The following is a 7,972-nucleotide window of genomic DNA, read 5'->3' as shown; positions in this document are numbered from 1 at the left end:
GCAGCCTGGTATGGTGGTTGGTGACCCTGCACATAGCAGGGGGTTGAAGCTGGATGATCATTATGGTTCTTTTCAACCCAAGCCTTTCTATGATTCTGTGATTCTATGATTTGTGAAAATTTGAACAAAATATTGAAACATTTTCTAATTATTACAGTTTATAAGACTTTGACACTGTTAGACAAATATAAGATAATATGTAGTAATATAAAATTTCCACCTGCTCTATTTGTTATTGTAATGACAATTAGAGAAAAAAGGGTTTATGGAAGAGTTTACAGACTACTGAAAAAGTTAATATTGGAACATAAAATGTAGTATTTTATCTTTTTCTTCAATTAGTCTTTTTGCAGTCCTTGAGGCTCTTAATGCATATTTGTACATCTTTTCTATTGAAACACAGGGGAGTCTGATATGCAATAGTGTAAGAACACAGGAGGGAGAGGTGAGCCTTGCCCCAAACATGTCAGGATCAGAATACAGGACCTGTCACGGAACTGTTATGTTACTGTGTTCTTACTATCACATTGACCCAGAGCAGCTGAAGTGCTCTCTGATGACAGCTTAGAAAAGACTAGGGGGAAGCACTTTCTCAATAGTCATCAGTGACTATCTGTTATGGGGGAATAAGAGAGTCCAGTAATGCTGATAAAAGCAAATTAATACCACTCAACCTGTGTCCAGGGAGCATATCCTGAGCACTTCTAGCAAAAAGTAGTTTATGCACAGAAATTGCAAAGTATGGTGTACATTAGGTAGAGAATAGAAGGGTTTAATGGTATTACCCAGCACATGAGAACTGTCTTAGGTGGAATGTTTAGATAATGCAAGGAAGTTGACCAGTGCCAGAGGAAAACAAAAAATCCACAAGAAATTATTCCAGTGGTGTTTCATTTATATTGTAGAAAATCCTTCCCTGATCCAAATACGGTGGCAAATAATACCTGCAAGCAAAATGCAGCAAACAGGATCAAAGTGACTGTAAATAACTGTAGAAGTTCTAATCTTCAACTTAATGTACATAGCAGAAAAGAAAATACCCTTCCTTTCCTTCAGACTTAGCATAAAGGGCATGAGACTGGGAGAATCTTTTTCCTCTGCTTGATATGCTGTTCTTCCTGAAGATACATTACAACATTTTTTGAAAAAGCAAAATAAGAATATGAAAGGACTTATGTATCAGCAAAGTATATCACTGTAAAAAGACAAAAGGGTAAAGGAGAAGCTATACGTCATCATTTTCACAGTCTTGTCTTCTATTCTGCTAAGGCAGACTGGAGTTAATTAGACTGTTTTCATGAGTGAATTGAGACAGGTAGCTCACAGAGGGTATTGGTTTCAAAATGTTATTAAGGTTGGATTCATGCTGGCTTTCTCCGTTATGATGTGCCTTTCTGAAACTTTAGTTTCTAATAAAATTGGAATTGCAGTCACAGCAATTCCAGGAACAGGTTTTCAAACATAGAGCAAAATCTTGATCTTCCCTAGTCACAGCTGTGTGTTGCTCAATCTAGTACTGTGTACATGTGAATTGGGATTTAAAAAAAAAAAAGAAAAGAAAAACAAACAACAAACAAAAAAACACAAAGAAACAAAAAAAAAAAACATAGCAGTATAGACTTTAAGAAGTCTTTGGGAAACAGCATTCTAATGGACAATCTGGAAATCCATACTTGAATTCCATGTAGAAAAGGAGCTGTCAGCACAGACCTATTGTAGAGGACAAAAACGTGTCAAAAAATCCTCATAAGAAGTTATGGATTCAGAGAGGAGCTGACAGGCACCTTTCTGCCTTGCCAGGTGTCTGCATTTTTCAGACAGCTAGCATTACATCAGAGGATCTCACAGACTCCTCAAGGAACATCTAGGGCAGTGCTGAGCACATATGGTGACCATATACTAACCACATATACTGAGCAGTGCTAGTACTGCATGGGTGTGGGAGAGAGCAGGGGTCAGATGAGGAATTGAAGGCACAGCACTCATTACAAGACTATGGCTATTAATGTAGGGTCTCTGTATTTTCTGAGTCTGTCTTGAAGGATAGCAATCCCATAACAGTCTGAAACATTCTCACCTGGATATTCATTTATTGAAATGATACCTCCCATCCAATGACTTCATCAGGGTTTATTTAAGCTCCTGTTCAAATAAGAGGTTTTTTTTTGTCTGTGCAGATTGCCATCCATTCCTCATAGAATCATCATAGAATGGCTTGGGCTGGAAGACCAAGGATCATCAAGTTCCAAACTCCCCACCGCTGGCAAAGACACCAACCTCCACATTTAATCCTAGATCAGGCTGCTCAGGGCCCCATCCAAACCTGGCCTTGAACACCTCCAGGGATGGGGCATCCACAGCCTCTCTGAGCAGCCTGTTCCAGCACCTCACCATTCTCATAGAAAAGAACTTCCTCCAGGTGAGCCTCTCTCTGCTGACCTGAATCCTCAAGCAAATAATAATCATGACTGGAACATAAAATGGCTGTGGAGAATGTATTTGCTAAAGTATAAAATAGAAAAGAGAAGACAAAAAATGGAACTGGAAAGTAAGTCGTGGAACATCCTATGTATGACTGAGATTCAGTGTATGAGAGAGATGCATACAGATGTTCATCTGCGGCTCATGCTGACTATTTGCTTACTATTCCAAGATAGCAGATAGTCACAGCCAGACCAGAGTTGGCCAAATTTGAAGCAGCAACATCCTGGAAATACAATCATATCTTACCTCTCTGTAAGAGTGATTAGCTTGGGATCAGCATCTGATGCTCAACTCAGCACAGAGAGTGAGACTTCAGAGCATGTACAGTATCAAAGCTTTGAATATTTAGATAAGTTTTCATGTAAATTCTTACATATCCCTAATGCTTATTGCTTTTGGAAGGATTTTCTTGGTTTCTCTGTTGGACATATGCACCTAAATCTACTTAATTTGTACTTTCATTGCTCTGTGCTATTTGGTTTTTATCTATAGGAACTTGTTTATAGCCTTTAACTACTCTGTGTGTCATTTGGAGCACAAGAATTTAGTTTGGGGCTTACAAAACATGTCTATATCACATAATACAGCCCATGAATTAACTCTTGACCTTGGCTTGAATGAGCTACATCTGGAACTTGAATGGCTGTAACTATCAATAATGAAAGATGAGAAGGGCCCCATAAGTGAAATCAAAAAGGCAAGAAGGCTTCACAGTGACTGACAATAAGGAGGGTGAAGGGGCTAGTTTATAGAAGTAAGAATGCAGAGCTTTTTAGAAAAGCAAGTGATGGCAGACACTGGGTCTAGGATAGTGAGGGGGATGAAGGACACACTGATAAGTTTTGAGAACAGCCCAAAGACATCTGTCAGGGAAGTGATTAGATGTCCACAGGGAGTAAACAGATGTAACATGTCTAGTTACTAGCCTGAAGCTTGAAACAAGTGAATCTATTGCTAACGTTGATCTCCTAGTACAACCTAATCAAAATTTGGACCAAATTATTTACATATACATGTAAAAATGCAAAATGTTTGTAGTGAAAAAACACTCCCTTCAGTTTCATCTTAAAAATAGCTAGTTCATGAGAACTATGAAAGGAAGTGTTAATTACTTCAGAGAAAAAGAGAATGGGAAATAAGCAGTATGGTGGCTGTAATGAACAGGAGCAGCCTCAGAAAACTTGGAAAAATTGGCAGTGCTGCAAAAGACGTTTATTAATTACCAGTTTCTCAGGCATGTATATCCAAAACTGAGGTTGTAGAGAAAATTATATTTACAACATTAAAATATTGTAAATAAGAATATTTGGACTCCATATTCCAAAAGTATAGTGGTTGAGTCTGCAGCTGTCCTGGACGGATAATATTATACTGAGAGAGAGGGAAAAAAAAAAAAAAATAATAACAACAAAGAAATAAAACTCCACAACATCTAAGAATATTTACAAATACATAACAAAGGAAATAATTTTTCAAGTTGTTTTTTTTTTTTAATCTGTGAAGATCAAGTGCAAGATACAATCCATTATAATTATAAAGTTTCAGAGTTAATTTTAATACTCATAACCAGAGGAAAATAAAACACATAGCACAATATATTCTATATATAAAAATGTATCTAAATACATTTTATTAAAAACGAATTTTATTTTTAATATTAATGTCATTACTGTGAAGCAGTCGATTTTAGCTGATCCAACTGTATATTCATTACAGAAATTTTGTGAGAATTATGTAATGTAAATGTGACAGAAGGTCAAAATAATTGAAATATGTGATAGACTGAAGCAGGTGGACTATTTTAACATAAAATTAAAAATTGTTTCTTTTTCTCCTTCCAGCTAAGGTATCAAATCAATGTGTTAGATTTAAAGGCCACAATAGTATCTCCTGAAGAAATGTGCTATAATGTACATCAATCTTGTGATTTTTAGAGATCAGTTTACATATTATTCATACACACTTTATCAAAATGTCTATGGTACATGATCAGTCACATTAAAAATGTATAAATTCAAAATAAAATTGCTGAAGTGTGAAGCCATTGAATGTTTTGTAAATTTTTCTGAGATTCCAAATTTTTCAAGAAGATTTGATTTGTCCAGATATTCTAGTGTGGAAAAATATCTGTTTTAATGTTAATGAATAAAATAAAATGAAATGTTGTTTATGAAATGTTATCAAGGAATATGTTTTATATCATAAAATATAACATCAAAATCATCTAGTTCTGTGGAAAGTTACGATCTCATAGCCTGCATTCCATAAGAAATTTTGCAGCTGAATTTTCTATATCTTCTTCTATAGCTGCAGTGCAGTACAAAATGAATGACAACTCTAAATCTATAGCTATGAATCTATTAATTAAATTTGGAATCTAAAGAAAAGAAAGCTACTCAAAAGAAACAATATTCCTGACAGCTAAAACTTTTCAAGAGGAACCAGAAAATGAACAATTAAGTAGTATATTAAAAAAAAAAGAAAAGAAAGCTGAGGAAAATGTAGTGTTCAGTAATCTGCATTTTCAGTCAAAGAAATTCTGATATATATTCAGATGAAAAAATGAAAATGAAGTCTTTTCAAACTACAAAAAAAATGAGACAATGTAAATGTACCTTAAGAAATAATTCCTTTCTCATGATCTCTTCAAATAGTATTTATCTTATTTTCTCATTAGTTTCTACAAAAAAAAATAAAAATTGATTCATTGCCTCTGCTGAACCATTTAACTTTCAGCATGTTCGCAGAATACCTAAGCAACATAGCTTAGATATGAATATCACAGATGTGAAATAAACATATTTATAATCATTTAGTCAATAGAAAACACTATAATTGTATATTTAAGATTTTGAGATCTGTCTGAAATGGTAATAATTAAAAGCAGGAGTGAAAACGGGTAAAACTCAATTAAAAAGTTCCCCATTTTACAGACAAAGATACTGTAATTGACACTATTTTATATGAAGTTTCTCAGAAGAAAATTTACAAGTCCACAAGGAGATGGTCTACATGGGAATTTAGGTCAATATATAATACAAAATAATGTTGTTGAACATTATTTCTTATTATTACCATATTTAAAAAGGTGTATTTTTTATTGTTTGTGTTATCTGTTGTGGTTTTGTTTTTTCTTTTGTTTTTAATATGCTGAAGATGCTCTTGGATCTCATTTTAATCCTTCCAGCTACACAGTTCTGTGTAGTTTATGGGACAAATCTGAAATGGAGAAGTAAAGTTGTTATTTAGACTAAAATTCAACAGGTGATGCAGATAAGAAAATGCTTACAGACTCTATAGGAAAACTGAAGTTGAATGATTCTAAATAAGACTGATATTTGGTTACTGGTTGTCAAAAATCAACATCTCAACAGTCTCATCAGAAAAAAAGAAAAAAGAAAAAAAGACATTCAGGATAGTTTTATGAGATCTCAGCTTGGTTAATGGGTAGATAAGTGATCCAAAGGAAAATTCTCACTAAAAAATGGGGTATTTGAATACGACAGAAGCCAACCGAATAATCATATAATTTGCCTCAACTACTTATTATGACAGATAGCCAAAATGTAGAAAAGACTGCAGGGTAATCATTTAATTGAAAGTATTCTTTAGGAAATAAATTTAGACTGAGGAATGCAGTTATATGATTGAAAGCAAAATGTTTTCACTGGAATCTAAATTTTAATATTTCTCAGTGTGGGCTATAAAAAGAAAAATAAAGAGAAAAAGAGAATGCATCTCAATACTGTCATGGTTTTATGTTTTTTGGTTTTCAGTATTCCGCATCAAATCATGTAGTATACTGGGAATTAAAGTGTTAATGCCTCAATTCCAGGCACCTATCCCTATACATTACAGAAATCATGGGATCTGGCCCTTCCAGGTGGGGCAGTATCTTACTGCCTGGCAGTGGGTGCTGGAGGGTGCTTTCCTAGCTGTTCCAAGCTTTTCAGGTTTGACTCGGTTTCAGGAACTCTCTCTCCCCTATGTTATTTGATTTATTAGTCTCAATTTCAATTAGATTGTATTATATTGTGTTATCTTGCATTCTGATATCATAGTTAGTAAAATTAGTTTTCTTCCATAGATTGTTGCCGCTATTTTTTTTTTTCCTTCCTTCCTTCCCATTTTGTGGGGCCAGGAAAAGGGGGTGGGCAGGGGCCTATTATCCCCCTATCAGGGGCATAGATTGATCTAGTTAACTCCGTGACAGCTAAAGTCTAAACTATAAAATAGAAACTTTTACAGACTTAGGATTTAACGATCTTTGGGAAGGATCTCAGTATACACTGCAGAGACCACTAGCTGTCTAAATTTTAGGACTACTTAATATTCATTCAAATATTCAGTAATACAGTGTCAAAACTGCACAGACTGAATTGACCCAACTCCTTCAGCCTGTCCTCACAATGTTGGTGTTCCATCTCTTGGATCATCTCTGTGGCATTTATCCATATGCATCAATTTTTGTTCACAACATATCGTCCATAAGCTTGAAATATTTAACTTCTTCATATTTCTCTACTGGCTTTAATTCCCTTATCATAGAATATAAGTTATTTTTATTTAATTTCATAGTCCATCCTCCTACCCATAATCTGTCACAATGTAATGAAAGGTTAACTCCATGCCTGTATAGCTCATGATATTAATATTATCAGCCAGTGGTTAAATTTCTAAACAAACTCCTCTGAACTTTCTCCCACTCACACTTGAGATAAGCTCCTATAAGCACTCACAAAACTACCTCATTTTTGTCATAGAGAAAAACTGTTTAAATCAAATCAGGATCAGAGAGACTTACTGATTTATTTTATTACTATTAATTCGGGACCAACATCAGCAATAAAAGAAAAAACTCACAATCTCAGACACTAGAAAAATGTTAATATACATCTACAAATTTCAAAATACTGTTCTGTAACTTCTTTGTTCCTCCTAGGCACTGTGCTGCACTGTACTCCTGGCAGTGCGCATTGTTCCCTAACTTCTCAGTATCTGAGTGTAGTTCCCTATGCGAAGACTTTCCTGTGGAGTTATGGATACTCCAGCACCTTTGCTGCTGCCTGCTCCTTGCTAAGGCACTGCTGTGCACAGGCAGCCCAGATGGCCCCACAGAAACCCCGAGTAGGGATCCACCTACGCCTTACCTGTGCTGTGAGTCACCGGCTGGGACCTACACAGGATCTGCAGATGCTGCAAGACAATGTCTGACAGTTCTCAACAAGATCTCTGCTCCTTATCCTTCTCCAAGGCCTCTCCCTCAATCCTGTTACAGTTTTCATACTTCTTTAACATTGCTTTCCAAGGAGATGCTCTCTTTGCTTCAAAAGTTTCTTGGCAATTAATTAAACTCATTGTCATCATTATATTCTTCTTCAGAATGGCCAGTGTGTAAATAGGCAAATGCTACTTCAAACCCCATTTTGGAAGTCTTTTTTAATATGTATATCTATTTGCTATTTGCTACACTTAGTGCTTGTATTCT

Source organism: Meleagris gallopavo, chromosome 2 (assembly GCF_000146605.3).
Source record: "Meleagris gallopavo isolate NT-WF06-2002-E0010 breed Aviagen turkey brand Nicholas breeding stock chromosome 2, Turkey_5.1, whole genome shotgun sequence".
NCBI lineage: Eukaryota > Metazoa > Chordata > Aves > Galliformes > Phasianidae > Meleagris > Meleagris gallopavo.
Note: the sequence above shows the minus strand (reverse complement) of the source record.